The sequence below is a fragment of the Hippoglossus hippoglossus genome, chromosome 12 (genome assembly GCF_009819705.1).
Source record: "Hippoglossus hippoglossus isolate fHipHip1 chromosome 12, fHipHip1.pri, whole genome shotgun sequence".
Classification (NCBI taxonomy): Eukaryota; Metazoa; Chordata; class Actinopteri; order Pleuronectiformes; family Pleuronectidae; genus Hippoglossus; species Hippoglossus hippoglossus.
In genome coordinates, this window is record NC_047162.1 from 3980519 (window position 1) to 4007133 (window position 26615).

The following is a 26615-nucleotide window of genomic DNA, read 5'->3' on the forward strand; positions in this document are numbered from 1 at the left end:
TAGTAAAGGAATTTCTATGGCATTCATTCTCTGCATGTGTTTGTTTTTCGAAGGGTTAGCCTGAGCCCATAGTTCCCGAACATCCCTGTTTCTGTCTGTCCAGACTAAAAGGGTCAGCAGCGTTTCCTAACTTCTGTTTTAGAGGCTCTAAAACTCCACCGGTCGTATCCGTTGCAGAGCTGATGCGTAGCCTTACGGTAGCTCGTGTTTTTGCGACCCTGAGATACAGAAACACGTCAGACAGAGACTGACTTCACATCATTCTTCAGCCTGGTGGAAAGCCTCGCGGTGCTGCGGGACTAAAGATGCGGCTGGAGATTTCTCCTGGCAGCTCCGACACAGTGCAGACCCCTCACATCAAAGACCAGAGGATCAGAGAGGACAGGGGAGAGAAAAGATCCTCCGCAGTCCTAATCCTCTCAGCACATACGCACACATGTACGCACCAGACACATGCCGGCCTGAATCATTCTTCATACGGATTCGACAGAGCTATAGCTAGAGTCTGGTCGTAGCCTGCTGGTGATTCATCTTTCCCTGTCAGACTCTGATCAATAGTATCTTGTAGATCTGAGGAAAGTGGATGAGTGTGAAGCGAAGCAGGGTCACAGCTGATAAGAGTCAGATAACAGGCGGGGCAAAAGAAATCCAATCTAGCGAAGGTCAGCCTCATAACTCTTTTACACCCAAATTTGCAAGTATATGCAGATTTTTTTTAAATGCGCACAAACTCGCAAAAAAAGAGTCCTTTTCCCATTGTCAGTAGAGGGGTTTGCCTTTCTGTATTTTTTCCCCCTGTGCCACATGTTTGACATCAAAAATGCACCGAAAAAAAAAACAAAGGCACTCTCACTCGGGTGTCATGTTCCATAAAACCCGTTTCTACTGCAGAGTTACTTGACCCGGGAGTGAATGCTGATTGTGTACATTCCCATTGCAGACAAAAGCCAGATGTGAGCAGATGTTATGGGGTGTTTTGACCAGTGGAAAAAGAGGCTTTACTCTGAGAGATCTCTTCCATCACATCACAATCAATTTCTTCTCCATTGATTAATCGACAAGTTGTTGCAGCTCCTTGACTGTCAATCAATTCTAATCAAACAACACCGATTCAGTCCTGAAGACGCAGTTTTCAAATATCCTTGTTGCCTATTCAGCTACATTCAAAGCTACACAGATCGATATATTTGCATCAGGTCAAAGGTTTTACTTATAGAGAGAAACCCACAAGCTCCACAGTTTCTCACTCTACAGAGCATTTCAACATCTTTCAGCCTTTCGGGTTTTATTACCCTCAACTTTGTTGTTTTGGTTCAGTTTCACCGCCCTCATCCCCCCAGTTCAGCCATCAAAGAGCAAGACAACAAAGTTAGCAACAAGCTGGTAAATAAAATGGAGCATGTTTTTGCCAAACATACCACAAGTCTTCACTTTATGAGTTGGTGGAGACCAAAACTGAGAATAAAAAGGGATCGGATATCGGATTTACATTCACCAGGCAAACAGAATGGATGTTGATTTAAATTTAAAGTCTGTGAATGTTTGGTTCTTCAGGTGGTTTAACATATTTTCCATTTTCTACACATCACTATCACATCCCCTCATCTGTTTTCCATTAGGCTCGTGACAACATTTAGCAAGATTGCTATCATAAGGAGGATGAAAGGCTGAAATGTCCTGTTCCAAACTAGCCACAAAGAAATGTCATTGGACACATGACACTGTGGAAAGTTAGTCAGGGGACCTACAACTCCTCAACTTGAGTATATCTGCAAGATAGGCAGCCTTACATAAAATATGTTTGGCTCATGTCGACACATGACTCCCAGACGTGCCTCAGATATCTCAATGAGGTTTTTATCGCCACGTGTTTTCAATCGGAAGTGGGCCTGCATGTGTTGCGTCACTCCACCGCCCAGCCACGCTGAAGAGGCTACACTTCACTTTCTAAAAGCCTCTGTGGAAAAGAGATGGCAGCGGAGGAGAGACTTGGAAATCGGTGGAAGCAGCGGACGGACAGATTGTGTGTTTGGCTCAGATGAGAGCTCATGGAGTTTCCACTTGAGGAAAAAAAGTAATGGCCGCTCACTGTGTGGTGAAGTCAGATGCACAGAAAAACTAACAGATGCAAAAACAAAAGTCTAGACAAGTGGAGAATCTGATACCTGATGGTAGCATATGGATGTTAACAGTATACCCTTCTCATTATATCTTTCAAATATGTCAGGCATTTCTCTACACCCCCAAAGAAGGACTGTCTCAATGCAGTCTAAAAGCAGATCTGAAGTGACAAATGGATGCTGGGGAGTTCACCGTCGTACATTTGCTTCTTCGTGCAATCAGAGAAGTCTGAGCTCGGTTAAGAATGCCACAGTGGGAGCAGCTACGACCATCTGGCCACTTACACCACATCTGGCCTTCCAACCATCACGCCACAGCTTGATGGGTGTAAGTCCCATCAACAGGCACATGGAGACATATGTTCAACATGTTCACACAGGGGAAGGGGCCGGGTCGACCGAGAACTATATATTTTCTAACTCACAAGAGCAGGGTTGGGCTCACACCGATACAGTTTCAGAACAAAAACCAAAGTGAAACTTAGTTAAGAGATATTTTTCCTTAAAAAACATTTTCTTATTTAACAAAAGAGGTAGAAATCCTCAAAAATCCTTTGCATGAATAAAACATTAATCTTATTTTAGTCCTTGCTACAGACACATTTTGGTCCGAGCCAAAAAGATCTGAGTTGAACCCTGTACCACCTCATTATTAACATCAATGCTGAGGGTGTAAATACAAGTGCAAGTAATATCTTCACTGACAACCTAAAGCTGTAATTCATATATTTAACACCGATCCATTCATTTAATACGACAGCTGAGGTCCAGAGACAGATCAATTTCCCCGGCGAGGTCACGCCACATCATTTTTATCCATTATGCTTTTGTGAACAGTGGTTTTATTTCGCCGTATCTTTGTAAAGGGAGTGTTATCTCAGCAGTGTATTTGCTAATTTATGAACTTTCTGGGGAGTACCGCTGGAGCATAAACACACGGATGTGTTGAGGGTGAGGAAATCCCAACACTGAGCTTCGGGGGGGAAGCAGGACGGGAGCGTGGGAAAGAGAGCAGGGGGGAAAGGGAATATTGCTGCAGAGACCGGAGTGTTGACCAGATTCCACAGCTCGTGGTCAGCAGGGAGTACACCTGCGAGAGGTGTGGAGCTAACATGTCGGCCACAAAGTCACAGAGGACTTATAACAGCTCCGACTGAGAGCAGAAGTCCGAGGAACTGTTGAGAAGTATGAGGGGTGGAGGAAAGAAAACTATTTCACCTATCCCAAGAGCCTTTTTTTGTCCAAATACATAATAAAAACACAGCATAGCAGTGCACACATGAACACATGTGGACCTGAGTGCACAAAACATGCACACCTCCATTTTATCTCAGTGTGAGTGGTCAACTGTTCCCCCCCCCCCCCCCTGGAAACATCTGTTCACACAATCTGAGTGGCTGTTTGTCAGTCTGGTTTGAGCAGTGAAGTAGGAGTCGCTCCAGTAGGAGGGACATGGGAATTCTTCAGCTGTGCTTCTGTGGAGGACGGCCGAGGTCAGGCCCTCATCTTCTCGTATTGACCATAACACCAGTCGCACGGCGAGCCCACGCCACGAGGGTAAAGAAGGTGACGGAAAACAAAGACCATCTGACACATCACAGCCGGGCCTCAAAGTGGGTGGCCGACTGATCAGCCGCAGACCGGGTGGTGGAGGGAGGGAGGGAGGGAGGGAGGGAGGGAGGGTGGGGTCACTGGATAGGCATCTTGCGAAAAGATCGCTCCATGCTGCTTGTCACAAAAGAGTTTTATTTGTCACCGGTCTGACTCCATGTGTATGGCGTCTGCAAGGAGTTAGATATCAGCTGGTGCTCAAGGAGCTGAGGATTAAAGAAGCACAAAACAGAGATAACATCTATCACAACAGAGGGATAACAACAGCAGAGCTACAATCACTTATGTTTGTAGTGTTGGAACCAAAACAGAAAAAGTTGCTGTTGCATGACTGTACAAGCACTGAACTCAGGGTAATTTGAGTCAAATATCTTTCCTTTTATAAAGACATATTTAACCAAAACAGTGTTGTTGTTTTTTCAACACAAAAGCCCCAAAAATAGGGACTAACATATTTTTGCCATGTTTGCAGCGTGACTCAATGGATGTTAAGGCATAAGGACGTAGCCACAGTGCGACAAAGAATGCAAATTTGTTTTCAATCTTCTGTCAAGTTGTTTCTTGGGAGTCTGATTGTTCTTGAACTAATCAGTAGGAACGTGTTCAGGACAGCATCTGCTTGAAGCAGAATTAGCACACAATGATAAGGTCATCTTGATATAATGTTCACTGTGAGAGACTGTATATCTCAAACCTCTATCAGCAGCAGCCAGAAGGTCAATCACAATGAAACAGTGCAGAGAGGATCCCTCTGGTCCAGACTAGTATCTGGACATTGTTAAAAGTGATACAGTATATGATATGGAAAGACTCACTCAGGCTTCTAGGATTCAACAATCTGAGTATGGACTGCTTATAAAACACATCACAAAGACACTACAGGGACTGAGATGTTTGTACTAGTGTCAGTACGTTGTAGGGCTGCAGCAAAAAAAACAACTCATTATTGACTAATGGAATAATAGCTTGGTCTATAAAACATCAAAAGACATTGAAAATGTCCATTGTAACATATTTGACCACAAGGTGTCTTGTTTCCAAATGTTTCCTTTTGTCCAACCAACAGTTCAAAACAGAACACAGCAGATTCTCGATGTGATGGCGGCACCAACAGCCCCACACTGAACCTCGGCAACATGGTGGTAACCTTTCTTTAATCTGTTTACTTTGCTTAGTTTAAGTTTCTTTTTGCACACACTTAAAATGCCCACACACGTCACAGATAAATAACTGGACACATACTGTAGATTTTGGTTTCATACAATATACTTCATCAATTTATTTATATTTTTTATATTATTTAATCAGGTTTTCTTTGAGTTACCAGTTCCTGGAGGTCGCTGCTGGAGGCGTCTGGCTGGCCATCTAACGGAGGTCCAGCTGCAGCAGACAGGCTTAAAAGGTCTTGAGAACTGATTGGACTGCTCCATGTTCCTCGTAATCATGGGGAGGGACATTCTTTCCATATTTAGACTTTTAGTTTTTTGACCACTGTTTGATATGGATGTTTAATAATTTGTCCTTAGTTAATATTACATGGCCTTATACTGGTGTGTTTTGTGGTTGCTGTAGTTTGTTTAAATGTTAGTATGTCTTGGTCTATCCCCCTTTTGTGTTTGAGTGGCTTGATCTGCCACTATAGATGTTTCCCCTGTGTTATAGCTACCAGTCAATTTATTGGTTGTCAAAATAGTTGCTGATTAACTTGCTAATTGATTGTTTGACTAATTGTTGCATCTGTATTATGTTATATACCTCACTGAGACTAATTTACATCTGTAATAACAAACTACAAAGCAATAAAACATAGGTCTTGGTCAGACTAATGTGATTTTCACGTACTTCACATATTCATCAGATAATATTCACCAGGGTGAAATATCAATTATGGGCTACATTCTTCACACCTATTTCCTCTGACTGCTGATGGACTGGGGGGGGCCCCGAGGAGCCTCAGCACCTCTGCTCTGTTTCCCACTGTTAGAGAGCTGTAGAGTTTGGGGGCCCTCAGGCATAACACTGTCTCCATTATGCTTAACCACTTCCAGCCCCACCTTAGGCCTGGAAACAGCCCCCGGGGTCCGTAAAAGGTAGGGGGTCGCAGGAGAAAACTCCTTCCACTTCAAATTCCCATGTTTCTGTTTTCCAGGCCCGACTCTGCTGAGCTGGGTGGATGGTAGGTATTTGGCCCTCTTCTCTGGAGGGGCTCAAACCATTGTTCTCACTGTGTTTTGTGTTTGGGATGAGTGCAGTTTAATCCTAACTTCCCTGTGGCTCTGACCTGCTGCTCCCAGCTGAGTTTCCCACTATAGCACACACACACACACAAAAACCCACAAACCCCCTGCAAGCTGAGACCTCGCTGGCCGCTTTATCCAAACGCCCCTGGGGGCACAGCCATAGCTGTTGTGGGCACTCGGAGCTCAACCTGATACTCCGCTCAAAATCAAAAGTAAGCACCGCTGACGAACGTTGGCACCAGACTCCCCCTCTCTTGAGTTTCAGATAATAAAAGTATCAAGTGATATCATCCCCGGCTCTTGGGCTCTTGGCAAAACACGTTACCGGCATGTGTAGGAGTCGGGGAGGCGAAGGACGGAGACAAACGAGGCGAGACGCCGGGTGAAAGCGAGACGCTGCGGACAGAAAGGAGAGGTGGGAAGCTGAGAAATGAAGAAGCGTGTTGCTTTTGTCGGGCTGGTTTCGGGGGAGTAAAGTGAGATGTGTAAGGTCTTTCACTTGCAGACAAAGAGATGAGTGTCGACGAGCCTTTTCCTATTAAACCCTCACAAAAACCTGTCCATGTCAGATTATAACAAAACAGGACAGATATGGACACCAGCGCTGTATCCTGCAGAGACAACAGGACTAATCTGGTTGAATTACAGCTGACATGGCAGGATATATAAAAACTGTCAAGTCTCATCTTTCCAGATTACATGAGCGGAGAAATTCCTTGGACAACAGCTGAGAAGATACAGATTTTTACTTTTATCCAAACCCCCGATAAAAGTAATTGTTTGTACTTGTTACATCAAAGCTCGGCATATTCTAATTGATGTGTCCGATACAGAGCATGAAGACAAAAGAGGTTCAGGAGAAAACACGTGTCAGATAACAGGAAGCGGGGCCGCTGACATGAAGTCTCCCTATTTTAGGAAAAATGACAAACGATAATTTTGTTTATTATGTTAGCCGGTGCTTTCCACTTTGCAACGACCTTCACAGATGGTCTCTGCTCAGTATCTCTCTCTCCATTGTTTTCCTCCATATTGGAAAAACATGGAACCCCCCGCCTCCATCCACCCACCCACCAACACCCCCAATTTCCGACCTCGTTCACATAAATACACCAGACTGATTTCAAAAGTGAGGATGGCAGATGATGAAATTACAATTAAAATTACTTGAAGCAGATAAAGATGCTTCAACCAGCTTCAGGTAACCATTCACAAGTGGCCTTTAGACTTGGATGATATCACGTAGAACTCACTTTTCTAGCATCTAAGAGAGTATAAAACATACAAATATAAAACATTCATGGATCTAAAAAGTTGTAATACACAAGACTAACAACTGTCAAACGTTCTCCTCTATAATGCTGGTTTGTTATGAAAATGTATTTTGTGGCAGCAGGGGATTTTTTTCGTCACATTACCGAAAAGTACTATCTTAGCATCTCGCAAGTTTGGCTAAGTAAGTCAAAATTTAGTGCCATAATTTCAATGTATAATAACCCAGCCGTCACACAGACACGTTGCTTTAAGGCTTGACAGTGGACGCTCCCTTTGCCTCGTGATGACGCAATTATCCTCACAACAACGACCAGTGTTTCCCACTTGGGACACACAACTTAGCCAGCTTTTTTAAGCTAGTTCCTCATGCAACGCAACAGGCAAGTACACAGGGAATAAAGTCCACAACCACATGAACACACACCAGGTCCACCCTACTCTCTCCAGGCTCAAACTGACATTTGACATCAGTCAGGACCTGTGGTAGAATAGCTTTTCTCAACTTCTATCGAACGCTACGCAAGAAACGTGGAGAAATGCAACCACAATGCAGTTCGGCACCCCATGGCGTCACTCCATTCAAAGTGAATAAGCAGAATTTCCATTGAAGCCTCCAACGCAGTAGTGTGAGTGCTCGGTGTGTATTATTATCTACTATGCTTAACTTTTCATTTTTGTTTTGGCAGAAATTGTCCTCCATAGATTTACATTACTTCAACTTTCTGCCATTTGATGAATGAGTCTGACAGGAAACAACCACGGGTATTCATTCAGTTTCACACATTACTTTGTCGGAAGCAATTAGTCATAGTTGGAAGCTGAGTCAGAAAAAAACAACAGTTTTCAGGGTGTTTAAAGGAGCGATGTTAGGTAACACCTGCCCGGAACAATAGGAGTCATGGGAACAGCTTGGGTTTCCATTAGTAACAGACAGCTGCCAGGAACCCCAATAATATCATACAGAGAAAAGCAGGAAACCAGTGTCTGTTTGTTTTGTTGGTCCGCACAACTCCAAAGACACACACACATCTCCGGAGGAAAAAGTGTTTACTGGCGCGGACAAAAGAGAGCAGATAAAATTAAAGGAAAAATACACGGCATGTTACGTAGATCTACTCATTTACAGAAGTGACGACACCGACCTCTTGTGTGGAGTCTCGAGGCGAGCACAGAGGCAAATTTCCTCAGCATAAATCCAGATGTCGTGCGAGTCCTTTCTCACTCTTCACAACCTGCGGAGACAGTAGAAACGAGGCAATGAGTCCAAATCGCAAAACCATACAACCTCCTGAGAGGCAACCAGAGTTCAGTCATTGTTGGCTCCTCGGCAAGAATGAGCATCATTTTCTCTTTGCTCATCGGTATTTTCCATCCGAACCTGAGAGTGAGCAGGACCTGCACCTGGAGAAGCTTTTAAACTGTTTCACATGTTCGTAAAAAAAAAAAACTGAAGACAGACAGACGCTGATGTCTGCATCACTCACTTGACGTGATTGTGGGTCCTTCGGGCAAAGTTTTATCATGTTTAGCACAACAAAACACACTGTATGTGTATTATGTAATCCAACCAAGGCACTAAGTGGGATTAGTCATAAACCCTGTGTGAAGGGTGCAAGTTTCCCCACATGCTAATTTTAACTCAACACAGACCAACTGAGATTAACATGAGTCCTACTGGTTATAAAGTGACTTCAGACTCACTTCGACCCAAAGCTTAACCCCACTTTGATACTGAGGAAATCTTATTGAACGGGTTTCTGTTTGTTTTTTCTGTTTGACGATATGTTTTTGATGATTCACTCTGGAAATGCAAGTCACGCTGAATCTAAAAATAGATTTTTTTACAGTCACTCAGACAGTTTTAAAGAATTAAATCACCAACTCATCAATAGGGCGTATGTGGCAAGACACCAATCATACCTTTGGAACTAATCAATAAAAACTCAAGACACTCATCATACGTCTTCCTGCTGTCAGCAGCAGATTCAGGTCACTCTGCCCTCCTCATACTAAAGCCACACATACGTCAGGATGTAGATAATTAACTAATGGCCGACTCTCCTCCCTCTCACTCAGCGCTGCTGAGGCCCTTTAATGGATTCTGTCCAGCGAGAGCAGCACTCAGCTCGGTTAACAGTCAGGTCACAAATCTGACATCAATAGTCACGACGTTAACAGGATTGCAGAGCTTTTTCGCCGTCAGTGCTCAACAACATTAAAATAAGATAAATGGAAGGGATTACAGAGGAAGGAGACAACAAATTTAGGTTTATCTCAAAAGGACGCTAAATGTGGAGTTTTGTGTAAATGGATGAATGACATGTGACAGTGAATGAGATTTCAATAGCAACATATGACAGTGGACTAAATCAGTAGGCTCACTAAAGTCATTACAACAACACACAGGTACACACTCAACAATATGGGTTTGGAAAGCCGTGTGCATTTTGGTTCTGGTTCCAAGTTGGTAAAAATCCCTTATGAAATCGTTTATTCCCAATCTCTCTTAGTCTATTGTCCCTCTTTTGGATTCACCACAAGCATCTGTAGAAGAAATGGTGACGTATACAAATTAATGCTTAAAACCAATCTGACAAGAGTTTGTTGATAGGCCTGTGGTTCTTTGCACCATGTCACAGTGTATCATTGGTGACAGAGTTTACCACAACAAACGATTTGTCGATGATTTGTAAAACGATTTTTCCCCCTCGGCTGCTTGTAATTCCTCTTAACAGACTATAAAACGTAACATAATCCAGCAACACTAACAATAACAGTTCTTAACTGAAAATAAACAGATACAAGAGATTCTATGTTTTATGGTTTCATGATTTCACCCCAATTGCATTTAGCAATATTAAGATTCACCAAAGTCACAGAACAGCTGTGATACACTTGCAGGAAGGTTGTTGGGACAAAGGATGAGATGTAAAAGTAATTGTGTTGTGGCCTTTCTGATAACTTAAAAAGGTGCACCACCTCAGCCCACCACTGGGGCTATATGCTGAATTATATGTGACGAATCTGAATCTGAGACTTGCAGCGGTGCAATGACCACTTCCCTTTCAGGTAACCTCAAGGGGATCATGTGAGGATCTACTGTATGTTTGCTGAGTGATAAAGTTGAATGGGTATTCCCCCAGGAAGGCCTCACACTCACTCAGCACAGTAGAATCTCCATGGTTAAGGTTATTGAGGGAAATACAAAGACGCACAAAAGACTTGATGATGGATTTGACTGTAATGATATCAAACAGCTCCTTTAATTACACAAACCACTCCTCACAACTGTCTGAGTGCCGGGAACAGCCACAGATACTGACGTCAGTGTAAACCTGACCTGTCCTACAGCAGCAGGTGTGGACAAGAAGGTCCTGGAGTCTGTGTCCAAACACCAACTGTGTGCTTTGAGTTATGAACAGTGGAAAAACAAGCAGTATTTTACCACAATAACTCTGAGATAAGCCTGAAATAATATAATTCAACTCAGCAGCTTCACTGGGATCACTACGACTTCCATACGCTAATAAACAACATACCAGCCACATACAGCAGGCATCCATTAAAGCTTTTTAAGTTTTCATACTTTTAGCGTTTCTCTAATATTTGCAGTCCTCACCGTTATTAATCATGAGAGTCTCCAACACGTGCAAACATTTTATTCTTCAGGCCTTGTGATCAAAATCAGAATGAAAGAAATAAACACAGAGATTGATGTTTATCAAGCTTTTCACTCAACACAAAGTGGGAACCAAATATATGTACACAGGCGCCAATGAATAATTTAGTGGGGCTCAATTAGTATATGTAACTTTTCCGGCACCACAAAAAACAGCAGAATCATTTTCAACACCAAATAAACCCTTGAAAGCCTCTGCTATAGGTTTATTTTCACTGTGTATACAGAGCCTCGCTCCACTTGCCAAAGGTGCACCAGAGAGCCTCTGCAAGTGAAACCAGAACTTGTGAGAAAACCTTGTAACTATGATAACAACTAAAAATCCAGCTTTAGAACAGAGCCTAACAGCATGTCACGTGGCTCATCCGCTAAGAACAGGAAAATAATCCCATGTCGTAGAAAATAAAACCCGGATCATATATTTCATAACAGCACAGGCTCTCAGGTTGGGAAAGCTCTCCGCACTCAGCTGCTGCTCAGGTGTCGTGGGAGACTCATTGTTAATGTAAAATGCACATTGATCACACAATCACACACATTTCAATAGTGAATAACATAAACCGTCTTCAACATATTGTGCAAACTAAGACGTAATCTTTTAAAACTTTTAATTGCTATATTTTATTACTTTTATTATTATATTGTTTTCAACTACACTTTTTATATTTTTGCTATATTTTACTATTTTATTATCATAGTGTTTTAGCTAGACACTTTCTTGTTTTATTGCTTTATATCATTATTTTTATTTTGCTTTTAGCTAGACATTTGTTTGTTTAAGTTTTCATTTATATTATCCATTGTCTCTTCCATTAACTTGTAAAAATTGCACTGTATGTATTTTCTGCTTTTATGCCTGTGAAGCACTTTGTAAACCTGAAAAGTGCTATGTTCTTTATTAGTAAAATTATAATATATTATTATTATCATTATCATCATGAGGTTTTATCTAAATAAAGTCTGTTCACGTGCTCAGGTCTCCACTTATGTAACAGAGCTAGCAGAGGTTAATGAAACACTGACTGTACACACATGCTGTGATTTTGTTTGTCAGTGATTTGGTGTGCGTTCAGCTTTGAGGTAAACGTTTCAGGTTGCATCTTATTACAAACTGTTTGCACACTGTGTTCTCACACCGTGATCTGGTGAAGCCGGGTGGATGAAAACGGGAACCTCCATTCCGAGAGAAGGGCAAGAACAACATGACACATCGTATAATAACTGTAGAGTGTTCCACTGCTCACCGTCTGCAGATCCATGTTCTCACTTGAGTTTGGTTCTTACGTAAACCTCAGCGGTGTGAATACTTGTTGAGCATTTAACTAAATTGGAAAATTTGCCAAGCTGAGGGTATTTTTCCCCAGCATCACCAACCACCTACGATTCTGGCCTTTAAAAGTAATGCAGAAAATAATGCCTGCACGTGCATTAAACTTGGGAATACCTCTTAGTTTGGGCCGTGTTAGGTGCTGGTGTTTGAAGCTCAGCTGTTGAACCTTAACACAGCTGGGGGGCGGGCTATTATGTGAGGACTGGGGGGGGGACGTCTGTAGGTATGTTCACTGCTGCCAGGCCCCACCACAAAAGGCTCTTTCTTATAGTATTTAAGGGCTTTGGGAACAGGGGAGCAGGATGGAAGGGAAGTATGTGGGTTGTTAGCATTTAAAGAAATAGTTTAACATTTGGGAACGAGGCTCCTGTGCTTTCCTGAGGGTTAGATGAGAGGATCAATGCTGCTCTCGTATCTGTTAAATATGAAGCTACAGCCAGCAGCTTAGCATAGCATGAGGATGGGATGGTTAGCCTGGTTCTAGTCAAGTGCTTAGGTAAAGTATTCAATCAAACTGTAAAGCTCACAAATTAAGGAAAATATTTTAAAAAATTGTGGATTTGCATCTGACTTAATAAATTAGTTGCAATGCTTAACTGTTTTCAGACAGCAACTCTGAAAAATGTAATTGGGTCCGGACATTTACCGGAGTTTGCCGACTCCGACCCTTATCGCAAAAAGCTCTAAAACATATTCATATTCATCCAGTTTGGCATCTGTTTCATGTTAGAAACATCATCAACAAACCAAGTTACTGCTGTGAATTATCCATCCCTCTGCATTTTCAAGTTTGAGAAAATGTCCAGAGAAAAAGTCCTCAGCAACCGACTCTGACATGTGCGTTCTCACGATATTTGGAATTCAGTGCATGTCTGAAGGGAACTCTACTTTGGCTAAAGCTAGACTAGCTGTTTCCCTCGGAGTCTTAATGCTGAGCTAAGCTTTTGTAGCTCCTGGCTGAAGCTTCAACAGAGATATGAAGTAAAGCAAGAAACTACCTTAAACTACCGTCGAACTATTTGTTTAAGTGGAGCTGCACATTGAGGCCAAGATTGACCAAGTGTGCTGTTTAAACAAGGTCAAAGGTCAAGGCTGGGGCATATCAACCACTACTATTGTGTCCTGGCAGAGAAGAAAGAGAAGCAGTATAGGTGAATCAGACGCATCTTCCACTGCCATCTACACGTGCTTTTGTCTTCTCTCCGTAATGAGAGGCATGTGGGGCTGTAGCAGAAAGCATTCTCATTAAAACAACCAGCTCAGGAGTCGCATCCCTCAGGCTAACCAACACAACACAGGTGTTAGTGGATGGAGCTGGGCACAGGCTGCTTCTGAACACTAATCACCGCCATGCAACTGCTTCTGCAAAGTGCTCAACGAGCGATTTATTGGGACGATCGCTGAAGAAGTCAAACATTTCCACAGCACTGAGGGCCTGCAAATAGAAACAGGGATCAGCCACAAGCGAATCCACAAGTCCACCTCGTCCAACTAATCTGAAAGGGTCAAATACTTTGTTTATCTGAATTGAGAGGGAAAAGTAAAAACTGGAGACACAAACGTTCAACATGTGGGAACATCTGTTTCTGGAGTTTATAAAAACACAATACATATTGTGAGTGTAAACTGGGTTATACAAGTCCCCTATCTTAAGACTGGAACTGAATGGGCATTGCAGCTGCTGTCTACTCATTCAATACAAAACAGATTTGACCAACAATGACTTCATACTTGCACTAAGCAGCCAGTGTGTGTGTGTGTGTGTGTGTGCGCACATGGGCGTGTGTGTTTTGCCTGTGTCACTGGAACATTTTTATAGGCCTAGCGAACTGTTGCTGCATCAGCACCACAGAAACCGCTCAATGGCTTGGATTCAGGACATGTGGGACAAGAGGATAATATTTTTCACGACTGTTGAGTCAAGGACAAGTGGCAGTTCGTAATCATTCTCCCATTTGTCATGTAAAATGTATGGAATGTGCACCAAAAATGAGCCAAACGTTTTAAAAAAGGATAAATCAAAGCAATTATTGTTCTTGAGAATAATAAGCATTGTCTGTTCCTGCTCAGCTGGGCAGCTGGATTACATTCACCACACATTATTTTAGGAGCCAGCGTTGAGACAGAGGGGCTTTGAAAGCTTTGCCAGGATCTCTTCAAAGAGAGGAGGGAAAACCGTTGGGTTTCTGGTGCCTGTGCAGCTTCCGATTTGGGTTTAGACGCAAGCGCGGCCTGTTGAAGGCGACTGCGAGGCTGAAACAATGACGTTCCACTATCTGCATGAAGGTTTGAGTCCAGTTGACCATTCACAACACCAATCCCAACACCTTTTAGTTATAGTTATAGAGCACTTATTGAGTTTACCATAGTAACATTGCCAGTTTTTCCATCAGTGCATCTTTGATTCCAGACAGATGTAAAAAAAAAGCTGAATTCTGGTTTCGAGCTGCCAGCCATCAACTTGCACATGAATTGACATGTACACACTACTGTCAGAGTTCATTAGTTGCAAAAGCCATAGACTGTATATAAGGATGGATGTAGGCTCGCCATAAGTGAGGCCAAAGCATCTCTATCGCCCTCTAGTGGCTGGCTGCAATATAGGTCATAAACCCCACCCCCTTAATGTTAGTAAATGGGACATAAAAAGTTAGAATACACGTCACTAACCTCAAATATGAAACGCTACGATTGACAGCTGAGTTTGACTTGCGATGGTCAAGTTTGTGTTTCGTCAGGACCTCGTCACTGCGGTTCCACCCCCTGATTACTGTGAGTGACAGACTCTGGCTGCAAATGGCGTCTTGGGGGCAAGATGGTAGCGTTCATACCCAGGATATGTTGGCTTCATTTCTGGATAGTGGAAGGAAGTGGAGAAACTCCATCCATTTTATTTTCAGTCTATGTAATGAACAAATCAGGCTAACATTAACTGTACGAGTTGTTTGAAAACACTGTCTCCAACTAACCTATTGTGATATCAAGATGGCGCCTCCCGAGTGGCAGCCTGTTACAGCAGCTCTCGCTCACTTAGAGTTTTTTTTCTTTCTAACTAAGCAAATTTCCCCACTGTGGGACTGATAAAGGAGAATCTTATCTTATCTTCTCTTTCAGGTATTTTCCAAAGAGAAACCACATAAAATGCGTTTCGAATGTAAACATCATACTAAAAGCCTGAGGCCAAACATAACGTGTCCCAGGCAAAACGTTAGCATCCTGACAAGTTGTTGATCCGTGCAGGTGACAAGTTGATAAAGAGGCAGTGTTGCTCTTGTATTAAAGTGCAAAGTTGGTTGGTCCTCATATTATCAGTGAAAATCAAAGATCAGACTGTTGTTTCATTCTAGCATGGCGCTGTTTGGCTGACATCATTTTTACCTTTTCAAACTCTGTGTATTCAGTTTTAACATAACAAACAGAAAAGACTTTGATGATGAGGACTAACTGGTGTTTTTGGCAAACGTACTGGGAACGTTTACCACAGTTGCTGGAGAGTAAATTTTCCAAAATCCAATACAGAGCTGGAGAGAGCCGCTAACGCTAACAGCATCCACGTTCACACAGGAGAGAAAGTTGTGAGCAGGTCTTTTTTTAGCATAACCTTTAACCCCACAAACTAATTTACTTAGTAAATGATGTGCTCCTTGGAAATGGTTACTACACTTGGTTACTAGGTGGTGAGCTACGGTTTAACAAACACTCGATTAACGTGCTGAATGCCAGACTGTCAGTTTACATTTGAGTGGACGATTCAAAGACATGGAAAAAAATCAAGATTTGACTTGGTATGGATCTTTATCTCTTTTTATATCATTTATTCCTGGAATTCTTTAATACGATTATCTGCACATGAAAACTGATCCTCTGTGACATTGTCCCCCCTTTTCGATGACGTTACGCCACTAACGTCCAGCTCCATCTCCTCGGCTCGCCCCTAATTCCTTTGACACAAACGCACACCCCCCCGTTCCACTTCCACTAAAAAAAAAAGGCACACACAAGCCGGGCCATTAAAAAAAAAAGCACTCGGTGTGTAAAAGTAAAAAAACAAGGTGTGTTTTACTCCCTCAGGCGCACGCTGATTACACACTCTGCACTAATGCAAAGATTATCCACACTCTATCCAATTTCCTCCTATGTGTGTGTGTGTGTGTGTGTGTGTGTGTGTGTGTGTGTGTGTGTGTGTGTGTGTGTGTGTGTGTGTGTGTGTGTGTGCATGTCCTGCCTGTAAACCACAGGCCGCACACAGAATGACATCACCTTGCAGTGATTAGTCCGTGAGCTCAAAGTGAAACGCAGCAGATGGCCGCATAGCGTCATTCAGCAAGACTGGGTTCTAACTCTTAATGCAGATAAAGGAAAAACAACAGATATGGAATCAAAGAGGAAGAAGAGGATGAAAAACAACAACCTTTAACCTGCTTTGAGTTCATGTGTGTGCAGTTTTCTTTGATCTGACGTGGTGAAGTCATCACTGCGCTCTCTCTCTCTATATGATAAAAGACAGGTGTATTAAGTGCTCTATAATGTGAATAGGAGGGTCATTTCTCTGGACTGGATGCAGGCCAAGTTTCTCCCAGACTGCGATGACAGACATAATGGGCAAAGGGGTTTCACATGAGTTTACACACAGACACACAATCACATGTTCACACACACACACACGTGCACTCACAAACGCACACAGTGCACGTGTTGCTCATGTTCCCCAAATTACATTATGAAGGCTTAAAGACGGAGAGGCATGGTCTTTTCTGTCTGGCCTCTGAACCTGTGAACCTGCAGTCATAAAGATTCCCATTCAGTGTCTCAGGCCACTGGCCCCCAGGAATCCGATGGCTCTGCACTAACTAGCCCATAACGGCCTCTTTAATGTGTCTAACCATCCTGAGAGGTGGATAAGATCATGGAAGTGTTTACATAATCTGGTTAAGTGCCTGCCCGCTGTTAAACTGTCTCAACTGAGCAGCGTCAATACAACTGCAGATACACGGATAATTTGGGGTTTTCAGTTTAATGGGTCTGTTCTCAATTACATGTTTTCTTTAATACCTCTAGTTGTATCTCAAAATGCAAATGTTTTAATATTAACTCTATTTGACTTTTTTAAATAGTCAAATATTAGTCACGTTGCTTTTTATTCACATTTGACACTATATTTTACATTACTATAACTACTACTGGATTATATAATGCTGTATTTGTTTATTGTTGCACTATACTATATATACTATTCAATTATATATTTTGTGGTGCTCCATAGACTATCCATATCACGTTATACTGTAGGTTTCACCTTATATTTTATATTCTTTGCTATATTTTACAGCACCAAATTATATTAAATAGTATGCTACTATATTTTCATTGCACTATAAACCAACTATTATATTATATTATATTATATTATTAGAAATTGTGATTTTACCATAGTCAATGGTTTATTTGAACACAACTCAACAACATGGTTTCATATATAAAACTCATCAGTGCGCTCCTCCATCATTCCTCAAACTAACTAGCTGTAATCTCTGATGTCTGGAAAGCCCGTCTTCGTCTAGAGCTTATTAGAAATGGTGTTTGTTAAGGGCCCCTTAAAACATAAATATCCAACAAACAGCAACATCAGACTATTTTTCAAAAAAACTACCATATTGATCACACATGTTGAGAGAGGCTCTTTTCTGAGTCTGTTTTTTTTTATTATTTATTATGATGTACATCTCAGTGGGGTTTTAAATGAGGTTTGATTTTCCCTTTAATCAAATACTGTAGTTTCGCTTCAGCTCCCCCCTGTGTGACCAGGTATTTTCAAAAGCATCCACCTCAGAGACCTTTTCCCAAAAGCTGTCATACAGTCGTGTGGAAGGAGAACCAAAACAGTTCTCAATAATCTTATATTATCTATGATGACTGCAGCTCTCCAGTGTATTTTAGGGATAATTGACAGATGGAGGGATGAATATATGGAGGTCAGAGGCAGCTATTAAAAAGTGGAACCCCTGGAGTCATCAGAGCTGGTGTAAGGATGGGGGGGGGGGGAGAAAGGATGGATAGAATCAGGCAGCAAGGTTACAAAGGCAGCTCCAGACTCCTGCCGAAGAGAGACTGGGTCACAGATGTCTGACCCAGAGCTGCTCCAGTTAATTGTGAAACAAAAGCCTCACCTTCTCTTTCTTTCTGTCTCGAGTTTCCAGCTCTTTGTTTTCCTCTTTTTCATCTCTCCCTTTCTCTTTTCTCTCTGAAATTTGTTTTCCTTTGTGTCTGTTTTCCGTCTCCCTCCACTGTTATTACTGCCCTCCGTGATTCCCTTTTCTCAGGCCTGTGTTTACTCCCCCTCTCCACGCAGCGAGCGACGCCGTAATCCCTGCTGTCTTCAGACGGCAAATACCACTTGGCTGTCGAGGGCCGCCCCCGAACGACAACAGCAAACAAAGAAATGCCTCATTCCCTGCCTTCTTTTTTTCCCCAAAAGCATGTGTGCAAGCTTCATAAGAACAGAGCAGAAGTCAATCACAGAGAGAGAGTTGAAAAAAGTGAAATCATAGCACTCGCGTCTGCAATGAAAGTATAAACTTTGAGACAACAGCTGATTCACAGCTGGATTGAGGTGTTGTTGCGAAGATGCTTTCCTGGCAAAAACAGATGAACTTTACACAGTGGAGATTTGAGATCAGTAAAGAGACTGTGGCTCCATCCTAACTAAAATGTTTTAGTAAGCATCCATACTAAGACCCCTGAAAACGTTTATCACATGACTTCACATACACTGGTCATGTCTAAACAACAAGCGGATTGTCTAATCTGCAGGTGGCTGCTTGGGCTACATCCACATCACTTGTGTCTTTTCAGTCACAACGTAACCTTCGCTGATTCGTCAGGCTCCTGTCACATGACCACCTTCCCGAAAAAAAACAACCAGCATCAGCCTTGACTATCAGTCTACAACGAAACATGGATAATTAAGTACAAGCATATCTTTTGAGTGGCATACAGATCTCTTAAAGGGATGGTTCACCCAAAAATGAAAATTCACTCATTATCTACTCATCACTGTACCGATGGAGGGGTGGGTGAAGTGTTTGAGTCCACATAACACTTTTGGAGTTTCAGTGGTAAACAGTGTTGCAGCCAAATCCAATACAATTCAAGGAAATGGTGATCACTTCTTCAAACGTAAAAAAAAACAACAGAAAACAACATAACATGCCTCCAAACTGCTCCTGTGGTGTCACCCGAGTGTCTGTAAGCTCCGACATTCTCGAAAACATGTACATTTGCACCATGTTTTTGATAGTCTGCTGTGATCCACGCACTAACGCGGCTCCGGAGACGGATAACAGACGGCATTTAGGCCAACAACACGGTGTAAACGCCGTTCATTGGAATACAGGGGCCTACGGACACTTGGATGACACCACAGGAGGCATCTTGTGTTTTTATCCATTGTTTTTATACATTTGAAGAAGTGGTCACCAGTTACTTTAATTGTATTGGATTTGGCAATAAAAAACAACAGGAAAGAAAACTTGCAAAAAGGCACATGTCTGTTTGGTCCCACGGGGGCTGTAACATTACCCCCGTCCAGTCTAGCTGAGCAGCCACCCTCACCTGGAGAGCGCTCACACTACAAATCAATTCACAGCTGCGCAGACCATTAGGTAGTGACCAGGGCCTCTCAGCGACAGACTAAGGATTAATGGAGACAGATTCCGTCAGAGGTTCCCAAGCTTTTATATTAAATATCACATTACAACGTTTTGCACTAAAACCTCCAAAGGTTTTTCCCTTTCAATCATTGTAAAATAATTTCATTGATTTTAAGGCGCGGACTGTACAAAACAAACACTCTAGAAAAGATAATAGACATTACTTCACTTGCTATCACTTACACAAATGACTAATGACTTTAAAGGAAATGTACATGGTTATAATTACATCCTTTTGCCTGAGTAATATGCAATGCAAAACTTTTACTTGGAATTGATTTTTTTTTTACAGCGTAGTATTGGTACTTGAAAGTATTGAATACTTTTTCCACAGTTGCACACTGCCTATGTAATTTATGAAAATGGAAAGCTTGGCAGACAAAGAAACAGTAACTAAATTACAAACGGTCATTTTGTGACTACATTTATTAATATGAACAGCATCAGGCTGAACCAGTGACCTGCCTTACATTTAGAATGAGTCACTTTTATTAAAAGTAGTTCTGCCAAAGCAGGATGGAGACAGAGAAAGCATTATAGCTGCTGGTGCTGCCGTGCTCTGGATACGAGGCTTCAGCGGTGATAATGACCGGGGACAGTCGGCCAGCCCAAACCAAAAAAGAGGGTTTCCATGGTGCTGGTGAAACCAGAACCCCAAACACAGGGAATCATGTCTCTGGTTGTGAGTAATACGGGCTTCAAGCAGCTGGAGGGTTTCTCAGCTGTGCGGAGATTTAGCAGATTTAGTAAATGTGAGTGAAAGTGAAATGACTCCAGTCTGGTCTGTCCAGTCAGAAATAATCAGGGTCGTAAATGGAGTCATACTCAAAATGAAACCAGTAGAGAAACTGCAGTAAGTCGTGAGATTTTAGAATTAGACACATACAAAATGTATAATCAGATTCAGCAATGTGAGGCAAAAAAAATCTTTAAATACCTAACCTACATGAAATAAAATAGAATGAAGTGTTTTGCTATAGTATTCTTTATTAACCATCTTATTCTGAAGATGAAACGTCTGATGATTAATTGGCTACTTAAATGTGAGGATTCCCTGTTTTCTCGTAAACTCTTTGGACAAATCAAGCTGTGAACTTGCTCATCTCACACGTCTGATTTCACATTTAACAAACAAGATGTGACACATTAATAAGTGAAGTGCTGCTGGTAGACAGATTTCTTTTACCTAGAAAGAGTAAACTGCTTTGTGGTTCAAGCTTCATAATAAGTGTGCAAGAGTCTTAAAGGGTTAATCCTATCACATGATTGATTAATAAAGGAAATAATAGGCAGTTGCAGCCCTGCTTTGGTTTGACAATAAACCTATAGTCTCCAATCACAGTCATTGTTTTCTCATTGTAACACGAACCAACTGGAACATGAGAGGGACACAAACACAATGTGCAGTTTGGTCTTATCTCCTTCATACATCTTAAAGCCTTTTCCATGACCTAAGCCAAAGTGAACATATGATACGGCCTTATCGCGCATTACACACAGACGGCCTATTGTGGCGGGTCGTAACCTTCCACCATTAGCATACAGCTGTGCGGCCGAGTCCCAGAGATCCAGCTTATTAATCAATATTCATGTCTGATACAAGGATTGCCAGTAAAGAGAAAGGGATGGTTGGCAGGAAGGTAAACAGGAGACGCAGCCGCTGCCTCAAGAGACGTAAACTGAAGTGAGTGTTGAGCACGACCGGCAGAGTTTAATGAGCCTGCAGCTGCTCCGCGACGAGATAAAGTACTGGAGGCCATGCAGCTGCAAAACCCACCGTCTGTCTGCCGCGCATTCCCCTGAGAATGACCCCCAGCTCGCCACAAAAGAAACAAAACCCACTTCTTTCTCCTCATCTCACCCGACAGGAGGGTCCTGCCCCCCCCCTCTCTCTCTGCCCCTCCGCAAGTCATTCACTTTCCTGGATATCTCTCTTTCATTCTGAGGGAGGGTACGTTCCACACAAGCCTACAGTCAGCCCTCTATTGATAGAGGGAACAAGTGTAGGGTGGAGGCTTTGTTCCTGCCCGGACCCCACCCTGCTGGTTTCCTAGTAAACAGTGGGCTACAGAGCTGTTGTTGGAGGAAGATGTACCCCCCGGGAGAGGCTCATCTCCGGGAGCCACAGGGGAGAGGGGGGGGGACCAGACAGGCAAAGAGCAGCAGAGAGGAGAAAGTAGGGTGATTAGCTCCAGTGCTGCCTAATCTAATCAGCTCGTGCATGGCCGGCCCACAGCGTGGCAGGGAGGCGAGGGGGTGAGCACCGGCCAGCAAAGTTTTGGTCGGGTATCATTCTGAGGTCCATGGAGGGTTTAGAGAGATGAATCGGCACAGAAACAGGTCACATGGGAAAGGTGACCTGTGACACTCCGGAGTAGGGCTGGGCAGTTAACCGAAAATGTATCGAAACCGACATTCATAACCTCTAACTGACTTAATCTTGCTCGGGTCGGTTAATACTTTCCCCAATGCGTGCATTCACGAACTGTCGGGTTTCCGCTACTTTCATGCAGTGCATGCGTCCCGTTACCTTAAATAAAATCGTGGATTTCTCTGTGTTTGAACATTGTCAGAAACATTTTGGATAATGTAAGTACACAAGTCAACAAATAATATAGTATAGGTCTAGTTATTTCCTGACAATTCAATAAGGAATTGTTACATATCTTATCTTTAAATGTGAACATATGCTCTTTTCCTTGCCATAACGTTTTAGTTAATTGCGTATCTGTTGCTGAGGCCTTCTAGAGAAGAATTTTCTGAGATGGACCTGGTGAAGAGATTGAAGAGAGTGAAGAGAGTGAAGAGGCCACTAGATGTTAGGGCTGCACAACCCACTATAGTGTCATTGCAGCAGGTCGTGCATTGGTCTACAGTGAGGAGCGTTAGTAATAGTAGTTAGTCTGTCCGTGCAGCCCACTATTGTCCGATCAGCTAACTAGGTTTTTATGAAAACTAGTGAGAAGCCTGCAGAACAGATAATGACACCAAAACATCTGAGAGGGATTATGTGAGAACTTTTAGATAAATACTTGCGGGTAAAGAGGTTGACGCTGTTCAGTAACATTGTAAAACAAAATAAAAAGGATAAAAATAAGTTTATAATACAGGTTATTAATCGTGTGTTGCGTTTGACTTCATTTGAACTAATTACAGGGTCAGATACAAGTTATTCGAAGAAGTTTTTTTTTTTATATTCCCTATAGCAGACAACAAGATAACGCCTCTATGACGTCTTCCTCTTCCTATGGGTTTTGCAGACCTTAGAAACTGAGCCCGTTTCTGAAGCGGTTCTATAAAACAGAAACCAACACGGACACACGGCTGCTTTTAATTCTCTCTGGAGTACTCCCTCTAGAAGCTTGGAATCGAGAGCCCTCATAACGTAATGTGACCCAGTTAAGATATGTCTGAATTTTAAGACTTGTCTTCCCCACATTACGTCAATTTTATAGCCAAATAAACAATCTTCAGGGTAAAAGGGGGCGTACAAACTAAAAAAAAAAACTTTGTAGTGTGTTGGTTTCATTAGAGAACTTCCCGGATGCTCCTGTTGAAAGCTTTATTAACCGCTTGCTGAGAGACCAAAAAAAAATATATATATTGTGGGGTGAAACAGAGACTGAAGAAAAAAGAGCCGATTGTCAAAAACAGATGTTGCTGTTCCGTGTACAAGTGCAACAGTTACAGTAGTCTGAAGAAATATGGTACAAATAAGCCAGCCTTGTTACCAGGGCCATCGACACTGGAGGAAATCCAGGGTGCTGCGACAAACTGTATTCCAGATGTTGGTCGCAGCCGGCCGGAGTCATCTGGTTTGACCTCTGACACAGGAGCAGCAGTTCAATTAGTGGATTTCACACTCAGGTCACAGATTCACTCTGGTCCCTTCTTGGGTTTCCAGCACACGCTGATAGGGCCCAGGTCTGATTTCCATCAGCAGACCTCTCGGCGATATTTACACTCACAGACGCATAAAAGTGAAGTGTTTATTTAGGCTCCAAATGTGCGGAGGAGATGTAGATCAAATACCCCGGTAAAAAAAAAAAATGAAAGTCGTCATTCCAGGAAAAATATGCTGACCAGTACCATAAACTACAGCCAGGATGCTGGATTAATGACAAAAGCAGTGCCATCAAAGCTCAGAGAAGCACGGCAGGCAGATGATGTGGTCTGCATGAATGGGTTAGCAGTTAAACTTTTTTATTTCATTATTTATTTATTTTTACACTAAAAGTATCACCAGCTGCTTCATCGGGCACCGGGCAAAAAGAGTGACTGGCAAGTTTTTTTTTTTCCATGCTTTGAAAAGTTTACCATTCTGTTTAGGGAAATGAGAGGAGAAAAAAATAAAAAAAAACATTAAAGAAGTTTTCCAAAGCATCTGCGCCGCCAAGCTGCCAAGAGAGAGAAACTCAAGTATTTTTGCTTTTCCTGTGGCCTACACGGAGGAGAGAGAGCGTTCGGCAGGGTCGTAATGAATGAAGCCCAGAGTTTTTTAACGGGCCAAACACGGAACCCTGAGGGACCACGTGCACTGGCACATGACTTGAAACCACTGGCAATCCCTGACAGTGGACTCCAACTGACCGCCCATCTTTAATGCTAGTTGCTCTTTCACTGATGACATAAGCATCATTAAACTTCTAAAGCTCACTTGTGCTGACTTTAAAAAAAGGAGAAATTACAAAGAAATGGTTTCGGCTGATGACAGAATATCGACTCACGGCAGAGACCATACAGAGGCCGCACTGCTGCCACTCGCACATCTGGAAATAAGGCGACGATGATGCACTGATATACGACAATTAAGCACGTTCAGATTTACAACGCTAAACTGCAGAAATCCGAAGCGACACCAGCAGTGGTCGTCTACAGGCAGCGGGAGCAACATCCATGTGGAAAAAGATCACATGGCTCGGATGTTTCCTACCACAATAAATCAGTGACTGAGGTTTGGAACAACAGCACTACATCTCTCATGAACACTGTCCATTAAATCGCTGCAATAAAGCGTCACATATGGAAAAAGAAGAATCACAGCTTGCTGGGAAACACATGGAGAAAAAGAAAAGTGGGGCTGTCCTGAGGCAGAATACATGACACAATGATTGACTTTGGTTACACAGCGGTAAAGACTTCATATATGTATATGAAAGCACTGTGCCCTCGGGAGACCTTTCTGTTTCACACACAAACACCGGTTTACAGGCCGGACCAGTTCTCATGTTTACCGTTGAAACACAACACGGGAAACAGGATAACAATCTGTGTCGCACTTTGTCAAGACCACTGACTGACTTCACCTCCACCTCACAATAGCAGAGGCAACCTTAGACCTCCGATACGTCCACCGATGCATCAGCAGGTGTTTGGGGTTCATGATGCACTCAATGCGAATTTTTTTTTGGGGGGGGGGATTACACTTGGAGCCAAGAGAACCAATCGATCATTGATTGCCAGAAAATCAGTTACGAGAAGATCTAAGTTGGAGCATTTATTGATTTGAAAGTGTTGAAAGACATCTGAAAACATTAGCCTCTTCTCTTGGCATTTTTTTTACCTTTTTCTGCCAGTTTATGGACAAAACAAGAAATGAAGTGCCTCATGAGTCTCTTTTCCATCTTGAGTAAGACATTAACAGTGTACCAATGCACAAAGAATAACAAATAGATAAATCCAAGAGAGGAAATGGGTTTTTAGGTTGTTAGGGTTACAACTGATGATTATTGTCATAAGAGGTGAAAATCCAGCTGTTTTCATTAAGTCATTATGGGTAAACATCCAAAAATGATCTTGGTTAAACTTCTGAAATGTTAGAATTGGCTGCTTTCTCGAGTTTGTTGGACAAAAAACACAACTAAGAAGACATGAGTGCAATTTCAAAACCCATTTCTAACACTTGAAGCATTGTCACCCAGTTCAAACTACATTAATGGAGGAATCCGATTTCCACAGCTCGCTGTTGATACACCCAGCCCTCAGTGACACGCTGGGCTCCCGATGAGCTGCATTGCCTGGCAAAGCATCAGTCTGCTCGGCTTCCCTGCCACGAGTTTCCCCTCCACAGCCCGGAGAGCAGAAATGTGGAGGAACTTGGGCGGAAGCCACAAAGATCCATGTGGGAGTTTTTGCAACAAAGACGTGTTTCATAAAAGAGACCATCTCTCTGTGCTGTTAGTTTAGAAACAAGAGGAGATTCCTGCTGGTTGGAGCAGGACAGTTACTTACGTGGAACTGAGCAGCGACGCCTCTGAGCTCCGGCGAGTTGAAGGATCTTCCTGCGTCTTTTTACGCAGCGTAAGTTCAACTGCGGGACTCGATCCTGGCTTGGTTTCGTTTGTTTTTTTTCTTCTCCTCCGCCGCTCAGTGTCTCCTCTTCATCCTCCACGTTTTCTCCGGGACCACAGAAGAATGAATGGCTGGCTCCGGCCCCCCTCCCTCCCTCAGCTCCTCCTGCCCCAGACAGACTACCGTTGGGATGGGAGTGACTCCTCCGGCTGCTCCCTCCCCCATCCACCAGTCACTGGCTCTCTGCAGCTCCCACTGCTCCCAGGACAAGTCTACATGATGTATTTCATTCATGCCACTATGTGTGATCTCCCATCATGTGAATGGACAAGACTGGGATGTGCAGGATATCACATCAAA

The 26615-nt window shown here is 42.7% G+C and overlaps 1 protein-coding gene across 1 annotated transcript in view; it reads right to left on the reverse strand.

Annotated features, from left to right (window-relative positions):
- lhfpl2a (LHFPL tetraspan subfamily member 2a) overlaps positions 1 to 26380 on the reverse strand; it is a 41832-nt gene extending 15452 nt beyond the window's left edge. Inside the window, exons 1-2 of the mRNA XM_034602177.1 lie at positions 26196 to 26380; positions 8389 to 8478 (exon numbers count right to left, since the gene is read on the reverse strand). The gene's annotated coding sequence lies outside the window, so the exon portion shown is untranslated. The remainder of the gene's footprint in view (positions 1 to 8388; positions 8479 to 26195) is intronic.
- Positions 26381 to 26615: the final 235 nt, after the last annotated feature.